This window comes from Erithacus rubecula, assembly GCF_903797595.1.
Source record: "Erithacus rubecula genome assembly, chromosome: 4".
Lineage (NCBI taxonomy): Eukaryota > Metazoa > Chordata > Aves > Passeriformes > Muscicapidae > Erithacus > Erithacus rubecula.
The window spans coordinates 14,455,279-14,468,479 of record NC_136686.1 but is presented as its reverse complement, the minus strand read 5'-3'; the positions used below and the strand labels follow the sequence as shown (position 1 = coordinate 14,468,479).

General features: G+C 37.6%; 1 pseudogene across 1 annotated transcript in view; it reads right to left on the bottom strand.

The window, feature by feature from the left end:
- Nucleotides 1-11,752, bottom strand: part of LOC306800781 (ankyrin repeat domain-containing protein 26-like) — a 397,491-nt pseudogene extending 385,739 nt beyond the window's left edge. The window contains exons 1-2 of the transcript XR_013777937.1: nt 11,541-11,752; nt 10,847-10,854 (exon numbers count right to left, since the gene is read on the bottom strand). The product of XR_013777937.1 is annotated as an ankyrin repeat domain-containing protein 26-like (transcript). The remainder of the gene's footprint in view (nt 1-10,846; nt 10,855-11,540) is intronic.
- Between the last annotated feature and the right edge of the window lie 1,449 nt (nt 11,753-13,201).

Sequence of the window (13,201 nt, the reverse complement as noted above, 5' to 3'; positions counted from 1 at the left end):
TGTTAGAGTCTCCAGAAATAAATGCCTCCCAAATTGATCTTTTGATTTTAACACCTCTGTGACTAGATTCTATCAAATTGTGATTTATGTATCTTGAAAATTTAAGCTTGATTTGCTTGGTTTTGGATCAGTGGACTCCCTGGCTATTCTGGCTGAAATGGTATATTTTCATTTCTTCATGCCCTTCTTACAACAGTAGTTTCTCTTGTTCCTATTATCTGTAAAAATGTCTTCCATTTGCTGCATATTCCTTTCAGCATTCCAGTCAGTCTGTGAGCCTGCTTCTATAGCTCGTTTCATTCAAATGTCTCTAGAATTACCTCATGATTTGTTCACCTTAGCTTTGCATGTATCTTCTCTAATTAGGTTGCCTCACTGTCAATTAGAGATAGCAGAACATGTGTTCAGAATGTTCTAGGACATTAAAGTGATTGATGGCAGAAAACAAAGTGTACCAGTATTAAAAAAATCTTCTGATTAATCCATTTTGAAAGCAAGTGAAAGATGTTTTTCCTCATACTATAGTGCTTAGTCTATTCAAGCACTAGATTTTAAAAGTGCAATGATAAGGCATTAGTTGTTTTTGTGGGTTTTTTTCCTGATCAGCTATATGAGGAGATTTATTCAAAACTCTCCACAGTAAGTATATTACAGACTTACTAATCATAACATAATGGTGAAATTCATGAGTGATTAGGATTGTTTGTTTCACAAAAAAGGTAAATTATGTCCTAGACTCTTCAAACAACAAATCCTCCCATTTCCTGAGGACAAAGTCGATAGCCTGGAATATAGGTGGGATTCAGAAAGCCAAAGTGGTCCCTTTGGTTCCTTAGTGTTCACAGACAACCTACAGAAGATTCATCCTGTTGGTGCCCTTCGAGCCGTTTCCACTTCACAGATTCCTTTTTTTGGGGAATATGATTCCCTTGTGTGCATGCAAAACCTCTCCAGAGCCCCAGAGTTCCTGCTCTGTTATCCAGTCACCAGCTTCAAGAGCATAGTGCCACATACCACAAGGCCCAAGTGTTCCCATGTTTTGCAGCTGATAGAGGAGTCAGCTGTCATGAATCCTCCCTCAAGAATATAAGTAATAATAAAAAGTAATAAATAAGTAAAAAAAAAAAAAAAAAAAAAAAAAAAAAAGTAAATACAGAAAAAGAGAGCACTATGGACTTGATTGACAGTGGGTGTGAAACACTCTTCTTCCAAAGAGCAGGAGAGTTGTCTGGCATTTGAAGGCCTGACTTTGCTGACTCTACTGCAGAAGACAAGACCTTTAGCTTTGGAAATTGTATTACCTGGGAAAATGAAATATTGAAAAGTAAAGAATAGGCAATAAAGCAGTGAAAGAGAGAATACTAAGAATCACATTTCAAAGAAAAAAGCACAAAGTATATATTCTACTGTAGTTTATGTATCAAAATATTTAAAAAATATTTACGAAATCAACTGCAAAAAGATAGTTTTCTCAGTACCAGAGCAAACTAGTACTGGGGAACAAACATGTAACAGGAAAAGAAGAAATCTGTAAAATATCTATTTTCTTTCTCCGCCTGAAGTTGCTTCTTAGAGAAAATGGAAGGCTTGACAGAAAAATGAAGCTATTTGAAGTCGTTCCATATGTGTTGACACACATTGGGACTTATGACCTTTGAAACAACATACTTAAAATTTTAAGGATTTCGTGAAGGAGCTGAGGGAAAGGTGAACTAAAGATGAAAAAGCAAAAGGCAGAAAATAGTCATACAGAAACATCATAGAGAAACTATGTGAAATTGGGGATACCAGTTCTAAGGAAAAGCTGTGAGAAGACCTGGAAGAAAGTGGGGAAAGAAAAATAACTTTGTCAGATGAAAGCTAAAAATTCTCTGGAGCAGACAGGAGTTTCATTATATGGATAGGGAGACAGACATGAAGGAACTGAATTCAGCATTGGAGCAATGCAACTAGGGAGGAAAAGAGATGAAAAATCTCTGATAGGAGCCCAAGATGAGTTTTCAAGTTCATAAATTCTCTTTGGAATGCAGTAAAATTGGAATTACTAAAATTTAACTGGAAGATTCTTTTGAGTTGGATGAGAAAAAAACACATTTAAAGTCTGATATTGTTCATGTTACTGTTGTAAACATCATCAAGTTTGTCCCCATTATGTTTGTTTCTTAAAAACTCACCAGAGCAAGCAAATTTCTGTACATTTTCATATCCTGAGGAAATTAAAAGGAATAGGATGTGTCTCAGATAAGTAGCAATATATCACTGTTCTAGACATTTTGGCAACATGAAATGGTAGTTGTTTCTTTTCCCTGAGACTTTACAGACAGCAGGTGCAAGGAAAAATCCAACAGACAAACAGGGTGAACAATGTGTTAGCTCAGCTCTTCCGTTTCACTCTTTTCCCCCAAAAGAGACAAATGAAAAAGGGAAAGGATGAGTGTGGGATACAAAAGCTGGAGTGGATAGGCTCAGGGAAACCTTTATTCATCAGTCTCAGAGTGGAGGAGCACAAGACAGTTTCTTTCCAGGTGCTTCCTTCAAATTAAGTTTCAGAGTTACGGCAAATAAGGAGTAAAACTGAGGTGTTGGGGGTTGAGTGTTTTTCTACTACTGTGTCAATTTAAAGAATTTTTCCCATTATCATGCCAATGGGGCTGGCCGGGTTACACCCAGGATCTCTGATGACTCCAGACAAAAGGGGTTGGTGGCAGCGGCTCCCGGAGGGGCCTCTGAGGCTTCCGGAGGGGACTCGTGTTCCCGGCGAGCTCGGAGGAGGACGCCCCGTGTGCACCCCCCGCTGTGGAACACAGGAGAGCCAGACTCTCTGTCATCACCTGCCCTGCATCTGCCCCGTTCCAGCCTCCTGCCTCTGCGGACACAGCTGATCACCCGGACACACACGGTGAGCGAGGAGCCGCCGCTCCAGCCCGTTCCCACCAAGACCGGCGTGGCCGCTGCCGCCCCTCCCGCCTGCGCTCCCGCCTGCTTTCTGCAGCACCGGGTTTTGTTCCAGCGGCAGCACCGGGACCGAACACAGAGAGAGCGTGCCTGCAGCTAAAGAATGGACTGAAACTGAGTTATCTGTTCTGTTTGTCAGTAATTTTAACAACTGCTGTTGTTTTTCTGCTTGTACGGTTAGATATATTAGTAAAAGAGCTGTTATTCCCACGCCCTTATCTCTGCCTCAGAGTCCTTGATTCAAACAATTGTAATACCTGGGGGAAGTGGAATTAAAGTCACTATTTCAAAGGAAAACTTCTGCCTTTATCAGCAGACACCTGTTCTTCAAACCAGGACAGGAAGAAATTAAGGAAAATAAAAGCTCAGCTAAGCTGTTTGATATGTCAAAATAAATACTCTCTGCCCCACATAATTTAGGTTTCAACAAATTAGCATGTCCAAATTTGCTACAAATTTTTATTGAACTCTACTTTTACCACATAAAAAAGGAGCAATGTTTTTACACTCTTTAGTTGCTTAGATATACTATCAACTAGAAAAAAAAACCAAAACAACAAAATAAAACAAAACCCAACATATGGCATTCAGTAAAAACTATCTGAAAGACTTCTGATTTGTTTAATTTCATCTAAAAAAATCTTATAACTCCATGTACACTTCAGAGGACTGGAAGAACATCATGGCATTGGCTAAAAATGGAATAGATTTTAACCTTAGTTTATAGATAAGTTGGAAGCTTGAAATCTGTTACAGGTTGAATCAGAATTAATCTGATACAAATTTGAATTCAGACAGTATTAGTAGCATAGCTGTGAAAAAAGAGCTCTCCATGTATTTCTTGTTAGACAAGATGGATACAGAAACAATCTTTACTCTCTCTTTTCCTCATTTACTCTCTCACAAAAAAATCCTCCAGGAGCTACCCATGCCATCTCAGTTCCCCTGTCCACAGTGTTAATATTGCAGAGTAGAGAAATGAACCATAAAACTGATACTTTACCCAAGAAATGGCAATGAAGATTAAAAAAAAAATCAGTCCATTGAGTTTACTAAATAAAGTACTGCAAGATTACTCACTTATAGTTTGTCTGTATCTTCTCATGGGGATTATGCCCACAACACTGGGAATTAAAAGACTTTCTGTAGAAAGGGAATCAGGACAAGTTGCTAGAATCTAAAGTCAGACACACTGAAGTTATAAACTAAAGACATATTTTTAACCAAAAAGTTATTAGCTGATGCAATAAAATATCCAGGAAAATTGTATATGATTCAGTTTTGTGCTTGTTGAGGCCAAGATTCCTCTGCGGAAGCCGTGTTTTCATTTTGTACAGTCTCAACATAGGAATGGCTAGTGAACTTCAGCAGCCTAAAACACGCTGAGGATTAGAGTGGATTGTTCCTTAAGGCATTTATGGGTCTAAGAATTAGTTCATGAGCTATTTTGGTATGTATATAACAGCAGGATAGTTACACAGTAAGTTATGTGCTAAGCAATGAATTTTGTATTAATAGAAAATTATTTTTATAAAATGGACTTGAAAAGGCAAAACAATATAAACCACCCTCAAAACCTTGTTCTAAATTAGCCACAAGTTATGAATGTTTAGTGTACTTTTTCAGTTTTCTCTTGAATTAGCATTTTCTATGCAAGATCTGACTCATACCACCTAAGAGTCACAAGCCCTGAGAACACATGCACAATCCTGCAGTCCCAGTTCTGAAGATAGAGACAGAGAATATTTGGAAATGTGGCTCCAGCTGTGCTTCCCAAAGCTCCCTGAGCAACCAAGACTTTCAGGATGCTATAGCATCCAATGAGCAAACCATGTATGATCTCTTGAAGCTTGGCAGACATTTAGCAGATTCCCTCCAATGAAGATATCATTGGGTCTACTGTTTCAGTAGAAATTTTTTAGGTGTCTTTAATGCTAAAAGTCAGACTAATAATCTAGTGTCTGAGTCCCCATGATTTATTTTTCTTGAAAACAAGCATTTCTCAAATTATAAGTAATTCAGCTAATGCAGCAAGTTTGTTCCCAGCTCAGAACATTTCCATTTAATGAAAGGAATACTTGATGTAGCTGTTGCCATAGAAACAAGATATGTTTACAAAGGAGCTGAGATAGAGAGTGGTGTATGTGAGTGGGGCTGCAAGAGCTGAGTGAAGTATTGGAACTGCACAATCTCTCCACTTCTGTTTATTATGGATTTTCTTCTGGATTTGTTCTAGTTCCTTCTGGATTTATTCGGTGCCAGGATTTGTATACAAAAGTTATAGCTGGTTGCATGGAGTTATGAAAGAGTATAAAATAGCCCAGAACCAAAGCTAGAGTAAAGTTACAATTACCTCAAGATTTCTGCTTTTTGCAATGTTAAAATATATCAGCAATTAAGCACTACCTGGCACCAAGAGCTCCAACATTGGCTCCAAGTTCCAACATTTCTACACTGAATCACTACCAGAAATGCTAATGTCTATTTGGGTGTCAAGGTCAGAGATCAGCTTCTCAAAAACTCAGCATGTCAGGCCATGAGATATTTTGAAAAAGTGGGCATCGTTGCCTTAGTGAAAGCTGCACAACAGGGTGGATTTAAAACTTGCCAGTTTTTTGAAAATAAATTTTGCAAAAGCACTTCTATTTTTGTGCTCCTACCCTGCCTTTTTCTGGTGGTAGTATTAAGTAGCCTACTTCTAACACACTTTTCCCCCCTGAAATATCCTTGAAAATCTCCAGTCCTGTGGACTCCATTGCTGCCTAAAATATTGAGCTGGCTGATTATTCCCACAGAAGTGAAGGTCTTTTGCCCTTGTCCCCATCAAAGAGCATCCTGTTTGTTTCTTCTTGCTGCCAGGTGAACCCCACCAGGACTGATTTTTCAGATTATGGAATAATAAAGTACCTTTATTCATACCTCTTCCATCTAAAATTTTTGTACATCTCTTGTCAAAACAAACACATTAGACCATCTTTGCATGAAGACTCTTTCAAATACCCCTGAATTCTTCTGCCTTCACAGCATGATCAGCTATTGTTTCTCCACCTGGCTGAATAATAAAGCAGGCCTGTCTTTTATTCTGCTTTTATTACTCCTACCAAAGAATTGATTGTTACTCTGTGTTTGCTTTGCTTATATTGGATCATTTATTATCACAATAGCCAAAAGACACTAATTTTTAAAGCAAAATATTGGCATGCAATCAATTGCTACTCCTATTAATCATCTAACTGCGCCTTTGATACTTGTTGATCTTATTCCTAAGGTCTTGGTGAGTTTTCTGTTGTTTTTTCTTGGGGAAGCACTGTGTCTGTCCCCCTGATACAGAGACCTGGGCTGCATTGGCCAGGCACTAAATGAGATTGTCTTGGCAGGTCTACATCTGTTTTGCACTTCTGTGCAGAAGCAGCCACTTATAATTAATAAACTAACCAGACAGTTTTCTTAAAGCCAAATATTATTTATTTACACACAATGATTTTCAGAAGAAATCCATCTTTATGCAATAACTGTCTACTCACGTTTAGCTCAGTGATTGTCTACATGTGATAATTTTGATAGGTCAAATTTTCCAGCAGACTCTCCTAAACTCCAGAGTAATGGGCTCCTTTTGTTCAAGGACCAACTTCTTTACCTTGGGCATAGAGAGAAATATGTTTTACAGAAGAACAGATGTGGTTATCGTCCTCTTTTCCAGAGATGAGAGTATACTTTGTAAATGTTTTTTGTTTGGTTTTTCTTTTAATAGCTTTTGATTCACCTGTTTGCAGCACTGGTAACATGGTTTTCTAATTTTGGGAGATGCAGCACAAAAAGAAGCTGTTGCCATGGATCCCCTCCCTCTTCTTCCCTTCCCACTGTGTTCACTTGGAAGCAATTTATCCACATCCAGCTGTTGCTTTCCTGCTTGATTTTTTTCCAGTGGTCTTCTATTAAGAAAAATTGATATATTATTTACAGGGTATGTATTTCATTGCCAAGGTTGCCTGTAAAGATCCCAAAACTGCTGCAGCCAGGAATGTGTTGCAGCTATTCCAGAAAACCTCTTCCCTATCTTGCCTAAAATATATTTACATGGGCTAGAAAGAAAATGGATGCTTTTTTTTTTTTTTTTTAACCTTCTTCCTGTTCTGCACATGCACTTTCCCAAATGTCTTTCCAGCTAGCTCCAGCTCCTCAATGAAGGGAAAAAAGCCACATAAGAATTTTATCAGTCAGTGCTTTGAAAGAGGAGTAGGAAGGCTTTTTCAAAGGTTTAATATAATTATTTAACTCCTCTTAAAAGAAAATTGTTTGAAATTATTCTTCAAATGGGAATCCTACCTTCAAAGAGGTAGAGTGTGTGGTGAAAAGGTAATTCAAATGGTTTTAATTGTAATAACTCATCATATATGAAGAAAATTATATCAAACCAGACACATTGCATCAAAAGCTGTCCTGGAATTGTATTTACTGTAATGAGTCTGTATCCAAATGCTGATGCACACTGAAAGCCAAATTGTGAGGCCCTCAGTGATTAGACTTGCTGAGGAACCCAGAGCTGCTGCTATGGCTACAAGAATCATTAGCAGGTGTAAGGCCAGAATAGGGAGGGGATATTACTGTATTATTGTATAAAACTCATTTTTGGATTTGGGGATACCAAAACATGCAACAGGTGAGTGAGAGTATTTATGGCTGGACTACTAAATTTTTTTGCAACAAAAAATTATCTGGGGAGCATCTCTATCTGGCCAAGCCAATTGGAAGCCTTCCTTCTCCTAAATTTCATCTAAACTGATTTCTTCCAATACACAGTTGAGGCAGGTGCTGGAAAATGGACATTTGAAAATTTCAAAATGCAATGGGCTACCAGATCAAGTCGATCAAGTTGTTCAAATTGCAAGTTAGTGGTTGCTGTTTGCCATTAGGAAAAAATCCTGACTTCCAGCAAGACTCCTGAGGTGTGTTTAGTGTTTATTCTGGGAATGGTACAGTGCTGTGTTTATTATATCCTTGTGATATGAGCCATGATACAGGAAGGGAGGTGTATTCACCTCGTAGCCCACACAAAGACCAAACGAGTACAAAAGTAGAACTGCTCACTTGGTGTCACTGAGCTTGTACACCTCAGGCACTGGTAGCAGCTTTTTGTAGGCAACCTGAACTTTATTCCCCCAAGTGGAATAAAGAACACACAGAATAAGATGCTGGTAAAGCTTAAAATAGCAAATATGTGTTTGGCTTTATTTAACTTTTCTTGAAGTTGTTACTGTCATCAATACAGACACAACTTTGAAAGACCAATGTAACAAAGCCATATGTAAAATATGTAAAATATATGTTAAAGCCATATGTAAAATATTTGTCTAAACCTCTAACTGGAAGATTTTTCTTATTAAGAATCCTGTATTTATGAAGGCACATATAATATTGTGCACCTTGTGACTGCTGAGGAAATACCTACTATATATATTGTTAAGCAGAGAAAAAAAAAACAAAGCTTTTAAGGTAGAAAATTTTAAAAAATATTAAAAATATTACAAATTCAATTTGATGTGCATTCAAATAGGTCAAAAAAAAAATAAGGCAGGCAATACACAGCATATTGAGAAAAGTTCATACATTTAAAAATGGATGTTTGACATGTAGATGTTCAAAAGCATGAGTGCTAATTTAACAGTAAATTTTAAGTTCACCCAGGTCAATCCTGTGGTAATAGATCAGCTTAGCTTTACTCTGTAATGAACTCTGGCAGTTCAGTAAAAAACAGCAGTGGTTCATCTACTCACTAAGCTGCAGAAAACTGTAAGTGATTCCTTGTGTGGAAGGATCTGTTCTCTCCAGCCAGGACCTGCAATATTATCAATACAAAACTGAAAGTGGAGCAGGGTAGTCTTCAATCACAAGTGGATGTGGTCAGGGTTGGGCACAACTTGTGGAGGTTGAGCACAGTCCTGGAGAAGACAAGGACATTTTGGTATAAGTCATATAGAATATTATTTATTTAAATGTCATAGACATATTAGAGGGTTAATAAAACAAAGCCAAGAACAGACTTGCAGACATGTAATTCTGTATGATCCTCAAGAGCTGGTTTGGTCAAAGATATAATCTGTGTGTGAACAGAGGAACAAAGGAATAATGGAGTGGTGCTTATTTAAATAAATTAACATAAGATGCATGCTTTCATTTTACAACATAATTTCTGGGGGATAATATAAAGAAAAATAATCAAACAGCTTTCAGGTTTGCTTCACCATTTATAAATTCATGTTCCTTATGGAAATATATCCCTCAGAGGGCTAAAGTAGAGCTAAAACTTCACAATAAAACTTGAAATAGCTATTCCATATTTAAAATTTCTATGTGGAGTGAATGACACTTTCTTTCAAACATTGCCCAGTAGCAGAATATGTTCTGAATCAGAGGTAATAATTTCAGCTAGTTATATACTTCTTAATTTAATTTCTTATAAGCCATTGTTGTGTTTTGTGTTTAACAACCACTCATTCCACCCTGAAACTAGAAGCGATGAATTAAGTTTATATATATCTCAGAAATAAACATATGGTCCTTGTGGAATGAAAGGCAGCAATAAACACAGAAGATGTTTATTCACTACTAACATACAAAAAGTTTGATTTTCCTTGGGAATATTGGGCCAAGTGTTGCAATGAAGGTGTCTGTGGTGTGAAGGAACACTTTACATCAATGTCCTTATCAACATACTGGAAGGGTTTACAGAACCCCCTGTATGCATATAGGGATCCCTGTCCTCCTGGCAATGCTTCAATCTCCCCCTCCCATTGGTATGTCTGTCTTACTGCCTGGTGCTCAGTTGGGTATTGTTATTTTTATTTAAATTATTTAAAATATTTTATGAAAGGAAACTCTGGGTTTTTTTCCTTCCTTGACCTGAACACCTTGGTGTCCAGAGGCAGAGCCAAGACTGGACCTCTCTCATCAAGCTTTGATAAGGCAGTGTATCAGGCATATATCCAAAGAGCCAAGTGTCAGGTTTACAGGACTCCTACAGCATAAATCATAACTCAGGACTTACTCACCCCAGTCTAACAGCTGGAGTTTGCAAAGTCTTTGCAATTTTCTTTCTCACGTCCCCAATGACAGAAATTAATTGTATAAAAGTAATTAAGCCTCCCATTGTCCCTCTCAAAGGCACAAGAATCACTAAGAAAATATCTTCCTAAAAGATGATTCTTAAGCTTTTTAATCCTTGCTGGGCAATGGCCACAAGCTGTGATAAACAGAACCTGCCTTTCAGCTACCTGGTATTGACATTTCTAATTCTTCTGCTCTTTGATCTGGCTGGACTATAAAGAAGATGAAAAAGAAAAAGCTTTCTAGTTCATCTGGCTGTTTTGATCCCAAATGAAAAAGCATTCTTTTTTTCATAGGAAAGGTGGTATGTCAGACAGATTTTGGAAGCTATGGCCTAAAAATTCCTGATAATGTTCACATTATTTATATTTATTCATATTGAGAACTGATGGAAGGGACATGAAGTTGCATTTTGATAGTCTCTTTGCTCAGGTAGAGACCTTCATTTCACTTCTAATGTCTCTCACATGGGGAGACTGATAAGGGCATGGATAATCTCATGAGAATGATGGGTACTCTGAAGTGCTGCACTGCATAATGTGTCAAGCTGAGCTACTCAGAATATTTCTCTAATTACCTGGTATTGTATTGGGCAAAGTGGAAGGAACTTGTGAAGATTCATCAGTTCTATTGGAGTTTAAGGGCAATGTCTGAGGTCTCTGGTCGTTTCTGTTGAGAGGAAGAAAGAACAGGAAAGCATAAAGCTAACATTTTAAATCTAAAAATAGGCTTTTTCTCATGTAGTTTAATTTTGTCTGAGATCATTGGTTCTGTCTGATCAACAAACTATTTTTCCTGAAATCTCAGAAGCTGTCAAAGCTGAAGTTAGCATTCTTGAATTGTTTTAAAAATAATTGAAAAATCTTCCATAGGAGTTAATGGGCCCTGAAACAAATTATCATTGGAACATGGCTGAAATGGTATGTAAAAACTGCTTCTCTCTTATATTAAGAAGCAACTTTCTAAATTACACCACAAAAGGAGTCAGTAACATCAGATGATCAATATCAATGTACTGCGAAAGCATTGGTGAGTTGAAATTCAGGCTTTAGTGAATCTGTGTGATAAAGAATCTTTATCAGAGTTTTTTCAGATCAGAAAATCTGAAGTTTTTTTAATGGCCAAAGACTGTAGGTTATAGAAGAGCATCTCGGTTTGTCTTCTAGATATTTTCTTTCTTTCTTTCTTTTTTTTTCCTTACCTGTATTTTTATCCAAGCCTAACAAAAAAAAAAAAAAAAAAAAAAAAAAACCAAAAAAGCACTTCAGGGTTTCTTCTCTCACACTTCTCTTTTTTAACAAATATTGCTCATAAGCCATTCTGTCAGAAGATCATTGAATGAGTTAACTTCTAGACAAAGGAAAGTCATCCTGTATCAATCACTAAACCTGATGATGGAAAGAAGCACGGATGACACACCAGTGTGTCAAAAGGTCTGAAGAACAAACTGAAAAGTGCTGCTTGAGAGGGGCATGTCCCACCTAGGCACGAGCCTGTAAGCAAATAAAAGGAGATCAGGTCCAGGCACTGCATGCAGGAGCAGGAGCAGTTTGGCTCTAGCAGCCAGCCTTTTGCTGGCCCTTTCCAGAGAGCCAGGACAGGAGTCGGGTTCCTGCAGGGTGGCTGCAGGAGACTGACTGACTAAGCTAGTTGTTGTTGTGAGCACTCCAGCCTGGGTTGGGATGAGTGCCATGGTGGGTCACAGGGTCACATCCTGCCCTGCAGGATGGCCAACAGCCTGGTAAAAAGAAGGCTCCTGACTTCAATTACCTTCCTTCACTCCTCACTTCTCGCACATGGGAGAGCCATGGCATAGGGACAGGATTATCTTTACAAGACCATTTCCATTAAAGCCAAGTGAGAGCTTTTACCCTTCCTAATCCCTAAATTCTTCTGTTCCAGAGAATAGAACTAATCATGAGTTTTTCTGGTAGTATTAAATAAGCAAGTATGAAGCTGAATGATACACTGTTATTTTATATCGGTTTAAGACACAATATGCTTCTCAGTCCCATGACATCCTTTTGTGTTTTTCATAATTAGAAAAAATGTTGACATTCAGATTCAGCACAGCTTTGGATATCAAAAAATGGCCCATTTAATGAAAAATCTCCAGCTCACTAATTAGTTTCTAAAGTAGGAATCAGGTGTTTATAAGCAAAACAAATTAGAGTTCTACAGAGATTGTTGTTGGCCAGGCTATTAACTGAGTTAAAATACTCTTTAAAAACTTTGCAAAACTGAAAAGCAGGGGCTTTATAAATATCAAGTTTTCTGAAAAATAGTGTTTGTTTCTATTTAGTACCATCCCAAAGTCTATTTATTAATATTTTTAAATAAACACTTTCTAATTATTTTTTATCCAATCTCAAAAGTAACTCTTGCAAGACAAGTATGAAAGGAAGACAACAAAATAAATTCCTGAAAGGTATTTGAAATAAACCCATTTATAGTACAGTGCTTGACTAATTATAAGGACAATCGCCCTTGGTGAAAATTGTAGGTGTGAAACAATTTCCATTAATTTAGCTATCTATCCCAGCAAGCCAGCAGTCAGTGAAACAGGTATTTGGCTTTAGATAACCACACCACAGCCTGCTGAAGCTGCAGCAAAGCCTGCATGTTTGCAGAGCTGGGACACAACTAATCCTGTTTCATTTGCACAGAGCCCCACAAATACACATAGCGAGTGCAAAAAAGACATAAATATTAATGGATCTGAAAATAAGCAGTTTACCCCCAACCACCTCTGGTTTTTTTTGGTCCTAGTGTAAGCAGAAACACAGGACAAATAAGCAGCTGGATTTTTATATCTCTTTAGTAAAATTGGGTCTGTAATGGACAACTACTCTTTTTGTAAAAGGAAAAAAGAACCTCCTAAACTCAATCCTGTTCAGTTCCTGCTTCCTATATTTCATAGGCCAAGTTCTCAATTATCTTCTTTCACTCCAGACTCAAGAGAGAGTAATGGCATTGGTCCAGGATTATCTTTCCAAGACCATTTCCACTAAAGCCAAGGAAGCTCTTTCCCTTTCTAAAGTCTTCAGAAAATAGAATTAATTACAACTTCAACCTGTGTTCTCAGAGAAGACAATGAAGTTGCTAGATATGTGTGGAGAAAATCATGAAATCAGATTGGTGG